The sequence below is a fragment of the Cupressus sempervirens genome, chromosome 3 (assembly GCF_028749045.1).
Source record: "Cupressus sempervirens isolate cs-2001-9-10 chromosome 3, ASM2874904v1, whole genome shotgun sequence".
Classification (NCBI taxonomy): domain Eukaryota; kingdom Viridiplantae; phylum Streptophyta; class Pinopsida; order Cupressales; family Cupressaceae; genus Cupressus; species Cupressus sempervirens.
The window spans coordinates 505611623-505634931 of record NC_143120.1 but is presented as its reverse complement, the minus strand read 5'-3'; the positions used below and the strand labels follow the sequence as shown (position 1 = coordinate 505634931).

Genomic DNA, 23309 nt, shown 5'->3' with positions numbered 1-23309 from the left:
TGCAATAGGCGCCTCAAGAAGGATATCTCTCGATGTATTATATATATATATATATAAAATATTTATAAGCTAGTAGCACTCACTACAGAAGAGTGAAAGATATTATTGTTAGTAATTTACAAGAATAAATAATAATTATTATGTATATTATATATTATGGTACATTATAGATTTTATATGTTCACTTCAAAAATATGCTTAATGAAATAGATTTCCTTTGAAAAAAAAAATCAACACCTATATAATAATTAATACAATCAATTTTTTATTATTCAACTAATTAGAATTAAACTTTGGATTGAAATTAGAGTTTTCATTTGCATTAGTGTTAGCTTAAGTTTTATCCTTAAATCTAGATTATTATTTGCAATAGAGAAAAGGTCATAGTGGGACTTCTTTAAGGAAATCAATAGTTAGAGAGTTATTAAGGCGCACCCCCCCCCTCTCTCTTTCTTGGGCTTAAATTATCCTCTTTCTATATTTACCTCTATCTCTCCCAACTTCCCCTTCTATCTTTCTTCCATCTCCCTACCCCTCTAGCAATTGCTTCCCCCTAAATACCTTATATATCTTTACATCATGTCTCTTACTCTCTCACACACATCTCTCTTTCCCAAACATATAATACATATATCTCCCCCTATAATTACTCTCTTTCCCTCTCTCCCCACCCTCCTCTCAACATATTTTCTCTTATTTAACCTCCCCATACCTCTCCACCCACTTATCACTATTATCCTCTCTTCTTTCATTATCATGTCCATCTATCATATTCCCTAATTATTATATTTACCCTCTCTCCCTTATTACCTCATATTTACCCTATCTCTCCCCTATTCCCTCTCCCATAAACCCCCCTGCCCCCCAACTCTCACCATCTATTCCTCTTGATTACCATATAGCTCTAGCCCATGTCTCTTAATCTCTAGGCACTATTCTCTCTCTCTCTCTCTCTCTCTCTCTCTCACACACACACACACACACACACACACACACACACACACACACACACACATCATGTCTCCATCTCTCTTGGACCCTAGTTGTCATCCATCGCCTAATTACTCTCTCTCTCTCTCTCACACACACACACACACACACACATCCATCAACTCTCCATCTCTCTCGGACCTTAATTGTCATCCATCGCCTAATTACTCTCTCTCTCTCTCTCCCAAATTCCTCCCCACATCACCATTTCCATCCATTTGATGCCCTAATTATTCTCTTTCTACCTAATCTCCCTCCCCTTCGACATTGTCTCTTTCTACATCATACCTTCCTACATTTCTCTCTTTGTCCTATTTCTACCCTTGGTTACCATATCCTCTCCTTTATTACCACTTATCTCTACATCATCTCTTTGCCTCCCTACCTTCTTAATCTCTTTAAGTCTCCTCTCCCTCCTCTCACAATCTCTTCCCCCTAATTACCCTCTATATCTACCCCATATCTCTCACTCATGTATCTTTATCTCTCACAATCTCTCTTGCACACATCTCACAATATTTCCTCTTATCTCACTCTCATGTCCCCTCCTCATATCTCTTTATCTCTCAAATTCTCTCTATAAATATACCTTGTGTCTCTCATGCCACCCCTCCCACACAACCTCTATCATGTGCCCTACTACTTGCTCTCTTTGTATCATGTATCTTTATCTCTCACTCTCTCTCAGTGTTTACTTCATGCTCGCCCTCATCCCCTTGTCACACTCTCTCTCACATGTCCCCTTCTATAATTTACCCACCCTTCCCTTCTCTACACACTCTTCTCCCTCCTCATAATGTAGACCCTCCCCACTCTCTCTCTCTCTCTCACACACACACACACACACACACACACACACCTACCTTTTGAATTTTGACTATATGTATATATTTTGAATTAATTTATAAAGCTTGATTTTATTTGTAAACTTAAAATTTCTTTTAAAGCTAACTTTAGAACACTTTTTTGAAACAAATTTAGTGTTACTTAATAACATTCTTTTAATTTGAACTTTATATGTTTAACTTCGTTAATTTAATATTTTCCCAAATTTATAAATTTCAACCTTATTTCAAAATTTGATATAATATCTAATATTTTGTTCTAATTTTCATCCATCCCCTAATTACAACATCTCTCTCTCTCTCTCTCTCTCTCTCTCTCTCCCAAATTCTTGCCCGCATCACCATTTTCATCCATTTGATGCCCTAATTATTCTCTTTCACTCTACCTAATCTCTCTCCCCTTCGACGTTGTCTCTTTCTACCTCATACTTTCCTATATTTCTCTCTTTGTCCTATTTCCGCCCCTAGTTACCATATCCTCTCCTTTATTACCATTTATCTCTACATCATCTCTCTGCCTCCCTGCCTCCTTAATCTCTTTAAGTCTCTCCTTTCCCTCCTCTCACAATCTCTTTCCCCTATTTACCCTCTATATCTACCCCATATCTCTCTCTCTCATGTATCTTTATCTCTCACAATCTCTCTTGCACATTTCTCTCATCATATTTCCTCTTATCTCACTCTTATGTCCCCTCCTTATATCTCTTTATCTCTCAATTTTTTTTCTATATGTTTACCTTGTGTTTCTCATGCCCCCCCATAGCCTCTATCATGCCTCCTACTACTTGCTCTCTTCGTCTCATGTATCTTTATCTCTCACTCTCTCTCATAGTGTTTACTTCATGCCTCACCCTCATCTCCTTGTCACATTCTCTCACACATGTCCCCTTCTATAATTTACCCACTTGTCCTTCTCTAGACACTCTCTCCCCCTCCAACCCCCTCCTCATAGTGTAGACCCTCCCCACTCCCCCTCTCACACCCACACCCACACCCACACCCACACATCCCTTTTGAAATTCGATTATATGCATATATTTTGAATTAATTTATAAAGCTTGATTTTATTTGTAAAGTTAAACTTTATTTAAAAGCTAATGTTATAACACTTTCTTGTAACAAATTTAACTACTTTAGAACATTCTTTTAATTTTAGTTTTATATGTTTAACTTCATTAATTTAATATTTTCCTAAATTTATAAATTTCAACCTTATTTCAAAATTTGATATAATCTCTAACATTTTGCTCTCTCTCTCTCTCTCTCTCTCTCTCTCTCTCTCTCTCTCTCTCTCTCTCTCGTCCCCCCTTCCCTCCCAAATTCCTCCCCCTATCACCATTTCCATCCATTTGATGCCCTAATTCTTTCTCTCTACCTAACTCTCCCCCCTTTGACATTATCTCTTTCTACCTCATACCTTCCTACATTTCTCCCTTTGTCCTATTTCCACCCCTACTTACCATATCCTCTTCTTTATTACCATTTATCTCTACATCATGTCTCTCCCTCTGTGTCTCCTTAATCTCTTTAAGTCTCTCCTCTCCCTCCTCTCACAATCTCTTCCTCCTATTTACCTTATATATCTACCCCATATCTCTCACTTATGTATCTTTATCTCTCACAATCTCTCTTGCACATGTCTCTCACCATATCTCCTTTTATCTCACTCTCATGTCCCCTCCTCATATCTCTTTATCTCTTAAATTCTTTCTATATGTCTATCTTGTGTCTCTCATACACCCCCCCACCCACCCCCCCAACCTCTATCACATCTCTCTCTCTCTCTCTCTCTCTCTCTCTCTCTCTCTCAAAGTGTTTACTTCATGCCTCACCCTCATCCCTTTGTCACACACTCTCCCCCCCTCCAACCCACTCCTCATAATGTAGACCCTCCCTAATTCCCCTCTCCCCCCCACCCCTCTCTCTCTCTCTCTCTCACACACACACACACACACACACACCCCTTTTGAAATTAGACTATATGCATATATTTTGAATTAATTTATAAAGCTTGATCTTATTTGTAAAGTTAAACTTTATTTTAAAGTTAACTTTATAACACTTTAGAACATTCTTTTAATTTAAATTTTATATGTTTAACTTCATCAATTTAATATTTTCCCAATATTATAAATTTCATTCTTATTTCAAAATTTGATATAATATCTAACATTTTGTTCTAATTTTTAAAATCTATGTAATTTCATTATTTGTTATAGTCGTAACTTTATTATTTAATTATTTTATCCAAATTTAGTCCAACATTTTCAAATTATATAATCACAATATCTAATATTGGTCAGTGCAAAATGTGTATTAAATTGTGCTTGTGTTTATTTAAAATGAATGTTTTTAAAATGTTGAGGTTGAGGTACTCCAAATTTTAACTGTAAGAACAAATGAAGCCATGATCAGATAGTGGAATAAGAAAAAACTTAAAAAGAGAGCAAGAAAATAAATTGATTTATTCAAACTTTGTGCTAGTGCCACTGTGGGATTCAATCAGTTTATTTTTGGCAATAATTGGATTCAAATGTGTCAATATGGTGAGGCTCGGGAGATGTGAACGAAAGGAAAGAGGGGACAAGTGAATCCAATTGAGGTCAAGGTACTCCAAATGTTGCAGTTGGAATAGAGTAGGGAATAGTTAGTTGCTTGAATTCCTCACCGTTGCTAACAAGGGAGAATATGAGGGGCTAAGACCCAGACGAGTCACATGGCCCGAGCCCTTGTGGTAGGCGATTTGTAGCCAGGAGCAGCAATATAGCCCCTTCCATGACCTCAGCAGGTCCCTTGGGTCATCCAGCTCTTGCTTGAAGTGGAGGAGGGCACTTCTTTCTGTAGTGGCACGTCCTCGCCAATTAGATGAATAGGAGAAGTAGTAGTAACAACAACAAAAACATGCAGTATTTGCCCATCTTTTATTCAAGACCCTCTCAATCTTAATAACAATATTGAGAACAATCCACAAACACTATGAATTGAGGCTTCCTTTTCTATCTATGAAATTAGCTGCAAATGAAGATTATACGCCACCATTTTAGCACAATTTCCTTTCTATTACTTGCATTCATTGGTATTGCATGTAACTATCATGAAGTGATTTCTTTATTCCTGTGAACAAACAATTTTTGTCGAGTCAGATTTGTAACTATAGAGATATATAATAATTTTTTTAAACAATAATGTTAATTTGAACAGTTAGCTACACGTCAATTTTTTTAAAAAGTTGCAAAAGTTTACATTGATGAATGCTTCCATTGTAGAAAGCTTCTCGACTTAATAAAGAGTACAAATAGTACAATACTAGTGAAGATATTTGTAATAATTGGTTAATCAATAAAAACATGTTATTATAATTTTAAAAAATAAAAAAATGGCAATGATATTCAATTATTAATCTTAGTTTATATAACATTCTTATCTAAAAAATGTCAAAATTCAAAATGTCTCTCACTCCTGTTCCCACTCAAAAACCTGGATCTCCTACTCGAATATCTGGTTCTCTCGCTCTTAGCGCTTCTGCTTCTTCAACGTTTGGTTACGCTGAGGTCTCTACTCCCATTGGTCATTTGGGTGGTGGAGCTGATTTTGGAGGATGGTTTGCGGTTGGGGATGGGGCTCTTTCAGGGCTTCAAATGACTTATGTTCCCGTTCATAAACCTAGTTCTTCTGCTTCTGCTCCCATTCAAAAACTTGGACCTTCTGCTCATGGCGTCCCTCCTTCTACGTTTGGCTCTCCTGCTGGTCGCACGGATGGAGGTGTTGTTATTACTAGTGATGATGGGCTTCGTTCAGCCTCTTTTGTGGGTGGGGTTAGGGCTTCTTCTGCCCCTCGCTCGGCTCTTGGGTCTCCTCCTTGTTCGGGAGGAAGGACTTTTGCAGACGTGGCTACCTTCGAAGCCGGCTTACATGGCGCTCTTCCTCATGCGGCTTCATCTGGGCCCCCTCTTGTGTCGCTTGTAAGAGCTTAAAATCCCATCAAGGTTTCTCTTGATTCTGAATCTGTTGAAGAAATTTTTCATATGGTAGAAGAGCTTTCCTCTCTTGCTGCCATTTTTCGATTTCGAGGTTATTGGCCCTCTCTTGTTGATCTACATGTCTAGATCTCCAAGAATTGGATGCCACTTATAGAAAATAATGTCCACATCTTCCCGTGTGCAAAAGGTTTTTTTATAGCTAAGTTTCAAAGTTCTGATGACAGGAAGATTATTTTGTGTCACAATAATTTTTCTTGGTAGGGCAGATTTCCACTTATGGCCAAACCATGGCACATGGATTTTGATCCACTCTCAGAATCCTTTAATAAGTTCCCTATCTGGGTCTGGCTTCCTAATCTTCCGATTCATCTTTGGCAGGATTCAATTTTTGAAACTATTGGTAATGCTATTGGTGATTTCTTATATGTGGATGCTGACACTTCAGATATTCTCCGTTCGACTTGTGTGCGCTTTCTTGTAGACTTGGATGTTTCTAAGGCCTTCTTGAGGTGATTTTCTTGGATTCCTCGAGGGGCTCTTGGACACAAATGTTGGATTTCGAGGGTATCCCTTTTCGTTGCAGGAACTGCCACTTGACGGGGCACATTGCTGCCCATTGTGCTGTTGGGAAATCCAAGTCTAGATGACCACCTTCTTGGTGGTCTGGGGCCTCCTTTGAGCACTACACGATGAAACAATCTTGGGCTGCTCCTGTGGATTCTGAGGCTGAGGCTAGCGTCCATTCTGAGTCGGTGGTTGAGGTAGATGCTTTGGTGAATTCCTTGGATGCTCCTACGAATGCTGTGTCTATGGATTGAGTTCTTTCTGCGCCGGTGGTTGAGGAGGATGCTTTGGTCTCTTCCCCTTCTTCGGATGATCCTCTTAGGGAGTTCGATTCTCTCAGGGAGTTTGATGCAGCTTCTGTGTCCCCTGGATTCCTTGGGTCTTTATCTTTTGAGGATTGGGTTGCTGAGGCAGCGAAGTTTGAGGATGGTTGGATTGCGGTTAAAAAGAAGAAGAATAAGTCTTCTACTCCCCCTTTAGATATGATCCTTCAGTCGCGTAAGGAAAACTTCAAATCAAAAGGAAAATCTTATGTTCCCTTATGCTGACTAGTTTTTTAGTGATGGTGAATTAGCTGAGTTTTTGGTTTGCTGGAAACTGGTTTGGGAGGTTTGTCAGGTTGCTTTGTTCCAGTCTATTGACTTTCAGATTCCAGTCTTCTTATGGTTGATTTTTCTGGTCACATCTATTGGTCTCAGGTCCCTGTAAAACCTAGTTTAGTTGTTTTGTTGGTTTCAGGTCCTCTTAAAACCTGGGTGTGCTTAATGGTTTATCTTTCTATTTGTTGTAAAGGGTTTCAGGACCCCTTCAAAACCTGCTTTTACCTTAATCTTAAACATTCTTATCTAAAAACAAAATGTGTAAATCTATTCAATTTCTATTATACAAATATTAGTAATAGTCAAATTCTTCTTGTACCAATATAAAAATATCAATATCAATATTTGTGTTGGACAATCATAATTTAACATACCATGTTCTTATAAAGATAAAAAATTGGAACTAATAAAAAAAGCTAACATCTAATTAAAGAGGGAACAAGAGATGATGAAATTTACTTGTAATAAATATTTAAGTTAACAAATATCAATCTTAATTTGATATATCATTCATATATAAAAAAGATGTATAAAATACAAAAAATAAGAGTAGTCAAATTATTATTGTTTAAATATTAAAAAATCAATATCAACATGTATGTTGGTCAATCATAATTTAGCATAACAGTTTCTTATATCAAAAGAGCTCTTGGAGAGCTTGCAAAAAAATTAATATTGTTAACATAATAAAATATATTTTATAATTATAGATGATTTATTAAAATAGGTTAATTTGTAATCAAAATTTTAAACTTAAACACCTATAATAAAAGGTTCTAGCCTAGACCCTAAAATCTAATATTATATTCTATTTCATAAATGCTACCATCCATTTTTGTAAAGAGGAGCACTCTACAAAGTGTTGTTCGAGTACTAAATGATGTTTGTCATTTTTTAAAAATGGCATTGTAATCTAAAATGTTGGAGCTGAATTGTAACTAAGAATAACATGATTTAAATGACACAACCTATATTCTAGTTTGCAAATTTCACATAAGGAACTAGAATGTCGAATAGGTCTTTTATATTGTATGAATAAGTTTTTTTTTGATAATAAAATTGGACCATTCTCGATTTATGTGTGTCATCGTTGCGTAAGGCCCATGCTAATCTTCTTTGTATTGAATATTTACATAGTTGTTATACATAAAAATTCTCGTAATTAGTTTTGTTTTGTTTAAGTGTAGCTAACAAGATTCTATACAAGTCACAGATACAAGCGTGACTAGGACATGAAGTGTTGTTCAAGTTGAAGCTAAACTCATGGAAACAAAAATTGTGGCTTATTGTCATAGTATTATTGTCACTGTCGAGTGTTTTAGCCGATGCCCAAGTGCGAGAAGCATGTTTTGCCTACATTGCAAAAAGTTGAGAAGGTTAGTAATAGAAATGCAGGTAATTGAAAATATGTATTTTAACAGTGTGTATATGTACACTACAATTTTAATGATGTTATTTGTATTTTACAGATTTTTGGAACATGTTGTAGATGGTAAAGTTTTTGGGGCAACATATAATGATATAATAATCTCAAACAAATGTATGCACCTGTAAAGATTTCAACATAAGCATAGACTATGCATACATACCCCAACAAAGTGAACTATGTAAATAGCTAAAACTGAATGTAAAATTTAGAGTTGAAGATATTAGCAATTCCCACTCTAATGGAAAATGTTAGAACTCTAAGCTACTATAGCTCTTACTAGGTTTTCTTCTTTTGAGGTTCACCAAATTTTTGTTGAAGACAAGTCACTATCTATGCGCTCTGCAGTTTGGAAGGATAGTGAGTAATATGGTTTTGCATGTTGCAAATTGAAGTTGTTGTGAGTCATGTTTGCGAAAGAGATGTGTTTGTAGTAACTTACACTAGTGGTTTGTCTAGCGATTGAGACAATTGATGTTGCACTTACCCCTAGTTTACTTTTCATGTTATTGCCGAATTCTTTTAGGCCAGCTTTGTGATTATGTTTTATGTTTTAGTGGTACTCGATTACTTGATTTGATTTGATGGTACTTCATACTCAATTTATATATTTGATAAGCTACTTGATGCTTGGTTACTTCATGTATTCATGTTTTTCCTTTCGATGATGATACTCGTATATAGTGATTTTAGTTGTTTCATGATGATAGTTAGATGGATGATTTATATCCATTTTCTATGGATACTTACCCCATATTTGCATGTGTATGGTGTACATGTATGTTTTACTTTATGTTTGACATTTTTGATGCAGTTTGGGGGGGGGGGGGGTGGAGGGGTGAGGGGGGAGTTGTAGTCACCTGCTAGTTGGGATCTACACAATGCACCTTTCCCCGCCATTCCTTATTTAGTTTAAATTTATATGCATATGTACATGCTCGACTTTTATGTAGATTGTAGGTACCAAGCATCAACATCCCTAAATTACTAGGATGAGCATGCCCTATCACAGTATCTCAATCGTAAAGTGGGGAGATAGTTCTTAAGTCCAAATCCTAACCTTGAGCCAATTGTCCTAGAAAATAGGACAAGTATCAGAGTTATTTACCCTACCAAATTCTTCAAGTGATGTGAATTCAAGATTTTGACCCATGAGTTTGATTTAGTACTTTGTCTTTCATATAGATTTTCTTATTTAGATTCGTGGGTCTATTGTGATTTTCAGTTATAATTAAATCAAATAAAAAGAGTATTAAATGTTTTAATTTAACAAAAAAATTATAAAGAAAAATGAAATTTTAATTATATTTAATTAATTAAAAAGAAGAATTAGATTTAAAAGATTTAATTAAAGTTCTAATTTGACGTAATAATAATTAATTTAGGAGTTTCATTTTAAATATACTATTAAAGGCGTCTTATGATTTAATAAAAGAGAGAAAATAAATTTAATAAAGTTTATTTTAATTAAAAATGCAAACGTTGCACATTGAATTAAAATAATAAAGAAAAGGGTATGTGTGATTGTAAAACTGAAACCCTAAAGGGAGAAAACTCTTTACAAAAAAATTAGAGCTCATTTCTCCACACACAGGTTTGAAGGAGCAAATTTTGAGAAAGATGGTTTTTGAAAAGATGGGTATTCTTGTGAGCTCTCAAGCATCAAATTGAGGTAGGATCTTGTTGAGATTTGCACAATAATTTTTCTTTCAAATTTCTCTATCTTCTTTGTGTTTGTTATGGATTTGTTTTTCAAAAAATATTCTAGTTGAAACCCTTGTTAAAATTTACTGTTCTTCATTATTGAAAATGTGTGTGAATGAAATCAAATTGAAAACCCTTGTTTGAGAAATCTTGTTATTCATAATTAGATTGTTTCAGAAAAATTATGAATTTGGGATAGGGTTTGGAAAAAATATCAAAAATTAAATCAACAAATTTGGTAGTTGCAATTGTTTCCCTATCAGATCTATACTGGGTTTTGTTTAATTTTAATTTTAATTTTTATAAAATTACCATAGTAAATAAATTATTATAGTAATATTTATATTTAAATGGAAATTTTATAATACCCAAAAATAAGGTTTTGTATGCATTGAAGGGGGGTTTGAATTCTATTTTCTTGATGTCATATAAAACAAAAAAATTAAAATTAAAAAATGGGGAGCCGGGCCATTACCTCCACTTCCTCCCCTTACCTTCCCTGATTTCCGCAATAGCTCATGCTGCTTTGGTAGCATTCATGCGCAAGCGTGCTAGCCCATCAAGCTTAAAAAATAAATATTATTATATTTTTATTGTTTTTAAAATTTATTTCTTTTATTATTATTAAATTTTAGAAATTTTTAATTAATTAACATTATTAATGTTTAATAAAGGATTATTTTATAATAGTAAATTTAATAATTATTGTTATTAATAATTTAATAAATAATATGTTATTAATAACCCAGTAATAATAATTATTAATTTAATAAATTTTATTAGATCTTAATAACTATTTAATTAAAGATTTGTATAAATGGATTTACTTATTTACTTATGCTTATATATATATATATATATATATATATATATATATATATATATTTATAAAATTGATAATTGTAATTCAATTGGAAAAATTGATGGCTTTTAATAAAACTCAAATTTTGACTAGAGGGTTCACTTTATGTGAAATGTTCTTTTATACTAAAGAATTTTTTTACACTTATGAACTTGGGAAACTTTGTCAAATATTGGCACTTTGATAAAACGAAAAGTTGAACCCTGTTTGTAAATCAAACTTGTATGTTTTCAAACTAGATGATTTATGAAACTACTTATAGTGTGATGAATGATTTATTTTATTGGGGTTTGGAATAAACTTAGTTTTGACCAGTTTAGGTATGCATACTAGAGGCTTGGTAGGTGGTTTGATCTATGGTGCTGTTATGTATCTTATTTGATCATGATCTTTTATTCCCCACCATTTTGATGTATTCACGTATATCTCTAATAGTTTTTGGTCAGTTACTTGCTAGTGCTTTCTAGTTGCTTATATAGGATTGAGGTGAATGGTGTGATTTTCTTGGTGTAACATTTGAGTTTTGATCAGTTATCATTTGGTATTTTCCAGTTGCTTGTATATGACTTAGGTGACATTGTGGTTTTCTTGTTGTAACCTTTGAGTTTCAATCAATTATCTTTTGGTTCTTTCCATTTGCTTGTATAGGAATGAGGTGGATATTGTGATTTATGAGTTGTATTTTTTATGATCTTAGGGTAGGTTATCTATGTATATGTTGGGAAGTGGCTTGCAATGGAGGCCAGAGCCCTAAAGAGGCTGCCTGGCTAATCCATTGTAAGTAGGATTATTAAGTGATAACATTCTATTATATGGGTTTAAAATGAATTAACAAGAGTCAGTGTTTTACCTCACCCATGGCTTGAGTGCTAGTATAGGCTAGGATGAGAGTAGACATAATGCTTGGTTGTGACCTTGCCTCATTGGTATGCCTTGTTTGTGTGAAAGGATGCTGATGTTGTATAGAGTCACCAGGGGACCAGAGTCCAGAGAGGCCACTAAGGAAACTTTAAGTTGACTCATATGATGACACTTACCCACTTACATAGTAGATTTCCTATGTGTCTTTGTTGCCTCTAGGATTAGACGTTATTTGTTTCTTGGTACCTTTGAGATAGATTGCTATCAGGTTTTCTTTGACCTACATGTTAGTTATGACTTTTGGATTGATATTAGTTTGGGACTTGAGATTATTTCCTCAACATAGTGGGAGTGGGCCATTTAGGTTCCACGAGGTTGGGTGGTAGTGTTTTTTATACCATTGAGATCCGATAGCTAGATGACGTTGTTGGATGTACTTGTGTAGTTGTTCCTTTCATTCTAATCTTATATTTCTGTTGGATGGTTATATTCTATTGTACGATACTTGATTATCTAGAGATCTTTTGAGATGATATATTTATTCATGATGTATATTCTTTGATCTTTTCATACCCTATGACTTGTACATCAGATGATTATGCATTCTGGTTATGCCATGTGGCATCTTATGTAATAATATATTATTTAATTGGATTCGTAGTTGTGGTTATTCTATGATGTTAATTTGTTATGTATTAGATTTAGTATTAATAAAACTTATGTATGTGATTCAATGTCATGGAACCCTTGAGGGATGTAACTATTATTGTATTACTTATGTACATATGTGAGTTATTGCTTCCACTATGTTATATCTTTTTGTTTTAATCTTTCAAAAAAATATTTGGCAAACTTAGTGACATTTTAGGTTAATTTCCTTTGGGTTTCCTAGCGGGGCGTTACATCTGGTATCAGAGCCCAAGTTTCTACATTGGGAGCTCTAGGTGTATGGAACGCCATTAGATGACAACTAGTTAACTAAAACAATGAAACTTAAACAACTATATGCATCTATTACAACTTGAATACTTTGAACTTCAAACTAGATACTCGAAACATAGAAAAAGGAAAAAACTTGAATAACTTTTGAGTTGGATTTCAAACATATTTACTTATGATTATGCTTTAAGGTGGTATGCCTTTGTTGACTTTGTGAGTATTTAGTTGTTCTTTCTTGGGTGTTGTAGGAGGATGGTGTCTCAATGGTTAGAGGTTGTAGTGCAGATTGAGGTGGAGGTCATGGGAGAGGTGGAAATGATAGTCCTCTTCAAACTCATAGAGAGTGTCCTGTTCAGGAAGAGAATAAGGAGGAGAGTCATAAAGAAGAGCATGGTAACTCAGAGGAGGCTAATTTGAGACAGATGATGAGGACAATCTTAGAGCGCCTACCCTCTCCAAGGGGTGTTGATAAGGAGGAATCACATCATGCTGGGAACGAGGAGAGGCAGAGATCTAGGAGTCCTTGAGGAGACCTCCATGGTGATAGATAAAAGTCGGCTAAAGCTGCTCATATGAGGGACCTAAAAAGTGTTAGGATTAACCTTAGACAAAAATATAGTTACATGCAAATATAACCAATACCAAAAAATAGTTGATTTCATAAAAGAGAACACAAGACACCAAATTTTAATGTGGTTCACCCAATCCTTGGGCTACGTCCACCAATAACAAGTCCAATATTATTATTATCCAATGATTACAACCTGATTACAATCTGTAATCCCTTATAGCTCAATATCACCGCAAGAAGCTACAATATCATCATTCATAATGAAATCCCTAACCCTAAGCCTTTTTATACAAGCTTTTGCCACTTACAAAATTAAGGCTATAATTATAGAAAAATAGTAGCCGATTCCTTTTACAATATAAGGGCATTTTTGGCTTTGGGGGTGCTACCCCCAAAAATCCCACCTTGTACTATGATAGGGAGCACACTTGTGGCACTGTCCTAGGAATCCGCAGGGGTGTTGCCCCTTGAACTCGTCTTGGGGGTGCTGCCCCCAAACCCCCATAGAAAAAATTTGGAGGAAAATCATGCTGAATAAAGCTTTGAGACTGATTAGGCTCAACATCACTACAATCTCCCACTTGGAGATTGATTAGACTCCATAATAATAACCTCCCACTTGGAGACTAATCATAGCACTGTGAAACTTGTAGCTCCCACTGGAATATCCAACACCTTGGACTTTGTTGTTGTTTTATTTTGTTCAGACTAGAAGACAAACCAAAGTTGAAGAGGAATTCAACTTCTCCCTTGTCACAACCTTTGGAAACATATATGCTAGATTATCATTTGTATGTATCTTCTCCAACTTTAACTGTCCATCATCCAAAAATGACTGAATGAAATGGTACCACAACTGTATATGTTTTGTCTTTGAATATAGAGCTGAGTTCTTTGTAAGATGAATGAAAATTTGACTATCTGTGAACAAATAATTATCCTTCTAAGAGTGTCCCAATTTTTCTAAGAAGAACTGAAGCCATACCATCTTCTTAGCTGCCTCTATAGTAGCAACATACTCTGCCTCTATAGCGGATAAAACATTAACCTTCTGTAACCTAGAAACCTAGCTCATGGTTGCCCCACTAATAGTAAATACATAACCTATAGTGCTCCGCTTGGTATCAATATCCCCTGCCAAATCTGAGTCAACATAGCCCTTTAAATTAGTAGTAGAGCCTCCAAAGTGTAAACACTTACTGGATGTTCCTCTCAAATATCTAAGAATCCATTTAACTACATTCCAATGCTCAAGCCCTAGATGACTTATATACCTACTAACAACTCCCACTGCATGTGCAATATTTGGCCTAGTAAATACCATAACATACATCAAGCTTCCCATAACTGAAGCATAAGGTGCCTTAGACATCTTGTCCTCCTCTTCTTGTATCTTGGGACACATCTCCTTAGCTAACTTCAAGTGACTAGGTAAAGGTGTGCTGACGACTTTAACATTCTCCATAGAGAAATGTTGCAACACCTTCTCAATATAATCAGCCTAAGATAATGTCAATTTCTTGTTCTTCCTATCTTTGTAAATCTTCATACTAAGGATTTCTTTTGCTGCCCCCAAATCCTTTAGAGCAAATGCATGTGCTAATTGGCATTTTAGCCCCTTAATATGATCCATGTTAGACCCAGCTACAATCATATCATCAAAATATAAACATAAAATAATGTAGCTATCATCATCTAACCTCTTAAAATAAACACAATGATCTGAATGACACCTGCTATATGTATGCTTATGCATAAAACTGTCAAATTTTAGATACCATTGCCGAGGTACTTACTTCAAGCCATAATCTTTTCTTCAATCTACACACTAAGTTCTCCTTACCTTTGACCTCAAATCCTTGTGGCTGAGCCATATATATCTCTTCATCCAAATCACCATGAAAGAAGGCTATTTTAACATCAAGTTGCTCCAAATGCAAATCTTCAATAGCCACAATACTTAAAATAGTGCAAATAGAAGTGATTTTAACAACATGAGAGAATATCTCATCAAAATCGATGCCTTTTTCTGTGCAAATCCATTTACAACTAACCTGGCTTTAAATCTTTTCTTACCTCCATCCTCTTCTTTCAACCTATAAACCCACTTATTCTACAAAGCCTTTTTACCTGAAGGCAACTTGCATAAATTCCATGTCTTATTTGTCAGAAAAGAGTCTATTTCTTCTTTGATTGCAAACTTCCATTCAATCTTTGTATCCACTTGCATAGTTTCATCATAACATTCAGGTTCACTAGTATTAGTAAGTAAAATAGAATATGAGGAAGGAGAAAATATTTCTAGAGGTCTACTCATCCTTGTTGACCGTCTAACATTCATTGGGGTGTGTGGTATTTTTTGTTGCAATTTTTGCACATCATGAAGAATTGTTGAAACATAAGCTTTTGGAGTATCATCCAGCACTACATAATCATTTTCTTTCTTCTCATGTTGCTACAATAGATATTTGTACAACACTTTCTCATTGAATATAACATCCCCACTTCTTATAATTTTATGATTTTCAAAATTCCAAAGCCTATAACCAAATTCATTAATGCCATATCCAAAAAATACACATTTCTTTGTCTTAGCTTCCAACTTGGTTCTATTTTCAGAATCTATATGAGCAAATGTGTCACAACCAAAGGTTCTAAGAAAAGAATAACTCACCTTCTTACTAGTCCATGCTTCCTCTAGAATACCACAACCTAAAGGAGTAGAAGGAACTCTATTAATCAAATATACAACAGTATTAGCAACATTTGCCCACATGTTTAAGGGCAACCCTGCATGTAACCTCATGCTTCGTGCATGCTCGATTATAGTCCTGTTCATGTGTTCAACCACGCCATTTTCCTATGGAGTCCTTGGAACAATTTTGTATCTATGAATACCATTAGCGAAGTAATAATCTTCAAATTCATGACTACAATACTCACCACCATTATCATATCTGAGACATTTTAATTTTTTTTTAGTCTCATTTTTAACCAAGCATTCCTATTTCTTAAAAGTTTGAAACACATCAATTTTTTTTCTAAGGAAATAAAACCACACTTTTCTAGTTGCATCATCAATAAACATAACATAATAATGAAAGCCACCAAGGGAAGATACCTGAGCTGGTCCCCATACATCTATATGCACAAGGTCTAATTTCTCATTTTTATTTTCCTTCCCAATTTTCACAAAGCTCACTCTCTTTTATTTTCTATACACACAACTTTCACAAAAATCCATATTAACACATTTCACACCTGGTAAAACTTTCTTTGAATGAAGTACTTTCATACCTTTCTCATTCATGTGCCTAAGTCTGTTGTGCCACAGTGTTGTATTTGAATGTACACTAGCTATTTGTTCTCCTTGCTCAACTGCAACAACTATTCTTGAACATTTATTTTTTTCTAAAAAAATCAAAGTAGAAGGAACAATATGACCTTTACAAAGATATAAGCTACCTACTTTCACACCTTTTTCTACTACAAGGGAACTTTTTGAAACCTTCCAATTTTTATCATCAAAAGTAACTACACAACCCTCATCACTAAGTTGTCCTGCTGAAATTAAATTTCTACTAAACCTTGGAACATGTCTTACCTCATGTAGTAGCCAATGATTCCCATTCTGCAGCTTAATCTTAACTTTTCTCTTTCCAACAATTTGACAAGGTTCATTATCCCCCAAATAAAAAAATCCAAAATCCTCGTGAACATAATCAATGAAATGACCTCTATGAGGTGTAGCATGAAATGAAGCACCATAATCTAAAACTCATGAATTATCAACACTTCCTAAAGACAAAAGTAGAGCATCCTCTTTGGATTTGTTAGTTACCACATTTGCCTCCTTGTTCCATTTTGTTTTATCTCCTTCATTATTCTTTTGAGTCCAACAATATTTCTTCTTATGTAGCCCTATTTTACCACAGTACCAACAATCTCTCAGTCCTCTGGATTGAGATCTCTTTCCCTTTGACTTTCCTCTTGATTTTTCATGATTTCTAGAATTATTTCCTCTCTCAGTCGTTCTGCCTCTGCTTTGTGCATTGAAAGAACTTCCTGATGTAGATCTAGTTGAGGATTTCCTACTAGTTTCCTCACTCAAAATAACACCAATTACATTATCATATTTTAGGGTAGTAGATCCAAAAATAGAATTACTCACAACCATTACCAAGCAATTACAACTTTCAGGCAAAGAACACAAAATCAAGAGAGCCCTAATTTCTTCATCAAAATTGATACCCATAGAAGATAATTGACTAGTAATAGTATTAAACTCATTTAAATGATCTGCAACGGATCCACTTTATGTCATTTTCATATTAAATAAATGTTTCATGAGAAATACCTTGTTTGAATTGGAGGGCTTTTCATACAGTTTTGCTAGGGTTTGCATCAACTCTTCTATTGTCTTCACTTTTGTAATATTAAATTCCATAATTGAATGCTTCCAAGTGCCTTTCTGTCTAAAAGATCCCAATTATTATTTGCCATAGATCCCTAATTCTTGGTTTTTCCTTCCAAAAAATTCCATAAATCCTTCTAATAAAGATAATCCTCCATTTGCATTTTCCATAATTAAAAGTTCTGCCCATTAAACTTGTCAACCTTCAGCTTATCCTCATCTACCATTGCTCCCACTCAACCGTGAGACTCCCACTCAATTGTGAGTCCTTCTTGCAGAGGATCCCTAAACAAAAAAAATGATGATAGTTTGGTTAAAAAAATGATGATTATCTAGCTACACCTGTTAGGATTAACCCCAGACATAAATAATAGTTACATGATAATATAACCAATACTAAAAAATAGTATATCACATAAAAGAGAACACAAGACACCAAAATTTAATGTGGTTCAGACAATCCCCAAGCTATGTCCACCAACAACAAGTCTAATATTATTATTATTTAGTGATTACAACCTGATTACAATTTGTAATCCCTTACAGCTCAATACTACTACAAGAAACTACAATATCACCATTCATAATGAAATCCCTAATCATAGGCCTTTTTATACAAGCTTTTGCCACTTACAAAATTAGGGCTAGAATAATAGAAAAATTGTAGTTGACGCATTTTATAATATAAGGGCATTTTTGGCTTTAGGGATGCTACCCTCAAAAACCTTTGCGGGGGCGTTGCACCTTGACCCCACCCTATACTGCGATAGGGAGTGCAGTTGGGGCGTTGCCCCAGGACTTTGCAGGGGCATTGCCCCTTGACCCCATCTTAAGGGTGCTGCCCCTAAAACTCCGTAGAAATATCTGGAGGGAAATCACGTCGAATAAACCTTTGATTCTAATTAAGCTCTACATCACAACACAAAGGTCCAAGATTAAATGTTTCAATAGAGTTGGTACGAGATATATGGTAGAGTAGTGGCTAATTGCCTTAGAAATATAGTTTTCTATGCAAGACTTTGACTCCAATGTCAAAGTGAGGTATGCCATCACACATCTAGAACTCTTTGGGGCTTACATGGTGGGACATTGAAGAAAAGAAACTAGGTGTGAATATGAACATTGTTACTTGGGAGTTATTCCTTGAAAAAATTAGTGAACACTTGCTACCAGTGGAGTGGCACCAGTAGAGGGCAAATAAATTTCATAATGTGAGGCAATATACCATGACTATGGCAGAGTATGAGTGGAAATTCTATAAGCTTATGCCTTATGTAGGGACCAGTGATAGTTCACCACTGATGGTTCAACATTTCATTTGGGGTCTGAATAACCATTTCATTGGGCATCCCTCAAGGATCCAGTGTACCAAGCTATTCTTGTGGAATAAAATATCATTTCAGGACATGTCAGTTTTGTGGGTGCACCTTTTAGTGGACTTGCACCATCTGGATCCATGGACACACAAAACCAAGGAACAAGTGTAATGCCTACCCCTACTTGAATTTTCTGTTGTATTGCTAGATTCTCTTAGGCCAATTTTTTGATTGTGTTTTATGATTATCGGTGCTTGGTTACTAGATTTGATTAAATGTTATTTTTATACTTAGTTGATATATGTGATGAGTTACTTAGTTATTTCATATATTTATGATTGTTTCGATGATGATACATGTATATTCATTTAGTGATTTCAATTATCTCATGATGATTAGTAGATGGATTATTTATATGCAGTTCTATGGTTACTTACCTCATACTTGCATGTGTATGGTGTACATGTCTATTTTAGTTTATGTATGATGTTTTTGATGTGGTTGAGGAAGGGAGTCATAGTCATCTACTAGTTAAGATCTATATAGTGTTTGCCCTAGTTTGCATTTTGCTATTGTGGCCGATCTCTTTTAGGATAGTTTTATGTTGATGATTAATAGTGGCATTTTTTTGAGACTATCAGATATTGTTTTTACATTCAGTTTATTATATGATGATATTACTTGGTACTTTATAGTTCATGTACCTATGATGATTATTTCAGTTTGCAGTTATTAATGATGATTAGTTAGTTGATTTATTACCATATGTGTTTTCTTATGGATACTTACCCCATACTTGTATGTATATGGTGTGTGTGTTTGTTTTCTTTCGGTATGGTGTTTCTGATGTGGTTAAGGAAGGGAGTCGTAGTCACTTGCTAGTTAGGATCTACACGATGCATCACTTCCTGCCATTGCCTGTTTAGCTTAGTATATATTGTGTATGTACATGCATGGATTTTATGCAGGTTGCAGGTACTGGGTATTGACTCCCCTGAATTGCTAGGATGAACGTATCCTATCACATTATCTCAATGGTAAGAGAGGGGAGATAAATTCTCAAGTCCAAATCCCAACCCTTTAAGCCATTTGTCCTAATTGAAAATTAGGACAAGTATCTAAGTCAAGTACCCTTTAAATGCGTCAGATGACGTAATTCGTGATATTAACCTCCTTAGTTTGATTTTGTATGTGTTTTGCTATGATGAGTTTTCATATTTTATTTTATGAGTCTTTGGTGTATTTTTTTATTAATTAAGCCTAATTAAATGATTTAATTAATGGTTTAATTTAATAGAAAATTAAAATGATATTTTAATATATATTTTATTTAATTAATTGGAAAATTAATTAAATAAAAGAATTAAATTTGAAGATAAAATTTATAAGCTTAGATTTGGAATGTGATAATATTTATTTAATTTAATAATAATATAGTTAGAGTTCATTTTTAAATAAATGCTAAATAATATTATTATTTCATTTGATAAATATTTTATCAATTAAGCTTCAAAAATAAATTTAAAAGTGGAAAAGATATTAAAATTATTAAAAGATTTTAGATCGCATGATGGATGCATGTGATTAAATTATATCAAGATAAAACAAGTGGATTTAATAAAGTGAGTGCATGAGATTTAAAATTAATAAATTAATTTAAAAAGGGGTAAAGTGAATATTAAATAAAGAAATTTTATTAAATAAATTAATGTGTATTATTTTAATACTTATTCACATAGGAGTATGCAAACTCTTGTGAGTTGTCATGTTGACAACACAGGAGTTTGCACTCTAATTATGCACATGTTGTCTACACTCAAGAGTTAGTGCATTATTTGAGCACATGGTGTCTACCGCATTCTAGATACCTCATCATGTTTATCTTCTTATCGTGGAAGTTATGTGCTTAGTTGTGATGCTTATCTCCTAGTTCTTTCTAGACACATTCTAGATGCATCTTAGAGGCCTTTATATAGAGGCTCTCCTAGTGTGTATGGACATCCTCAAATGCTTCTACAAGCACTTCTAGTCATTTGGGGGTTTCGGTTCTTGGAGGAATTGCGAATGTTGGAGAAGGAAGAATTTTTTAGAAAGAAGAAGGTTATGAGAGGAGGAGCTTCTCTACAATCTTCTGAGGCATAGTGAATTAACATCAATGTCTAGGTAGACACTTGTGATTATTTCGCATATTCTATTACACTCTTTCTCTTCTTGTCTTCATTGTGTCTGTTATGTATGTCTGAATAATTCTCTATGAATGAATGTTCAATTTTGTAATTTGGAATTTAGACATGCATATTGTTTCATCTAGCTATGAGAATTAAAATATTATTGCAATCTTCCCTTAGTAGAATCAAGGTTTGGAAATTGATTTGGGTTTGGGTTCGAATTAAAATAGAATCTTATTTTTATGCATTAGTTTTATATGATTTATTAACTAATCTAATTAAATTTAATTAAATTAAGATTAGTTAATAGTAGAAGAAGTGTAATTAATTATTATTCAATTTAAGTAAATGGATTTTTAAATGATAGCAAATTAAAAAAATATTAATAAGTGTTTAGTGGAATTAAATAATTGAATTATTAGTGAGATTGATTTTACTTAAAATCAATGAAGATTATTTTAAATAAATGTTTGTCCTTGAAGTGTTTTAAGGAAATTGTAAACTAATTATTCGAAAGTTGATAAGTATTATTCTTATGATTTGAATAATGGGAGATGCTCTTGGAATTAAGGGAGTTTCATTTAATTATTAGTAACATTGATTTTAGTAAAATAATGCAATGATTTTATTAAAAGTCAATGAGAATTGGTTTAATGATTTAAATAAGTAAATAATTATCTTCTAATTATTTTAGGAAATTGTTTTAAAATAATGGAGGGATAATTCTATGTTTTATTTGAAAAGATAAATGGGTTGACTTGGAGATTAAATGAAGAATCTTATACACTTGAAATATACTTGAAACGAAAAACTGAAACCTAATATTTGGCTTAACCATGTGATTGCGAAAACAAACTAAAATATGTGTTTGTATCTTGTTCTTTATGCTATCCATGTTTGGGGTTTGGATGGGCCTAGAGTGTTGACCAGTTAGGATGTCTACTAGAGGCTTGGGAGTTATGCGAATGTGTTGGCATGTTGATGTTATTTGGTCTCGATTCTTTTAAAACCAACCATGGTAATGTGATGGCATGCTCTATGATATGTTTGTATTTACTGATTGTTATTGCTTTCCAGTCTTCTTGTGTGAAGCTGAGGTGTATGTATTTGAGACACTTGACTTAACCATTTTTGAGTCATTGATCAGTTATCCTTGGACTACTTTCTAGTCGCCATGATGGGACTGAAGTGTTGATTTATTTCTTGATGTTGTCATATTGTGACATGTTTTGAATTGACCATTTTTGGAGTCTTCGATCAGTATTACTTTGAGATACTTTTTGGTTGCTTGTTGAGAACCAATGGATATTGTGATTATCATTGAAATTTTCAGTTGCCAATAGAGAACTGTTGTGGTCATGATTATCTATGGATGCTTTTCAGTTGGTCATGGGGGTTTGATGCTCTTTTGTGGATTATCTTTTGGTATTTTTCTAGTCTCTTGTACATGACTGTGGTGATTTTGTGATTTATGATTCCATGAGCCTAGGGTAGGTTATCTACTTGTAGTGTTGAGAAGTGGCTTGCAATGGGGGCCGAGGCCCTAAGTGACTGCCAAGGTAACTCATTGTAAGTTTTATTAATAAGTGATAACATTTACACTAAATGAAGATTAAATGCACCTAATAAGATAATTGTATGTTCTCGCCCATGTCTCGAGTGCTAGTACAGACTAGGATGGGAGTAGAGAGAACGCTTGGTTGCGACCTTGCATTCTGTAGTATGCCTCGTTAGTATGAGAGGATACTAGTGGCCACATAGGGATCACTAGGGGACCGGGGTCTATTGAGAGACTACCAAGGTAACTCTAGCATGATCCATGTGATGACACTTTCCTTCTTACATAGTAGATTCCTACATGTCTTTGTTGTGCCTCTGGGATTAGATGTCACTTTGTGATTGGAACCCCTTGAGTTAGTATAATTTTAGGATTCCTAGACTTAGAGAGTAATTTTGTTATGTGATTTGTTATCTTGTGCTATGTGATTTGATATCCTATTTGAGACTTGAGATTATCTCCTCAGCATGGTGGGAGTGGGCCATTTAGGTTCCACGCAATCGGGTGGTAGT

General features: G+C 34.3%; 1 non-coding gene across 1 annotated transcript; it reads right to left on the bottom strand.

Annotated features, from left to right (window-relative positions):
* Window positions 1-8030: 8030 nt before the first annotated feature.
* Window positions 8031-8132, bottom strand: LOC149567401 (U6 spliceosomal RNA). The gene has a single exon (XR_016363241.1). It is a non-coding gene; the product is annotated as a U6 spliceosomal RNA (small nuclear RNA).
* Between the last annotated feature and the right edge of the window lie 15177 nt (window positions 8133-23309).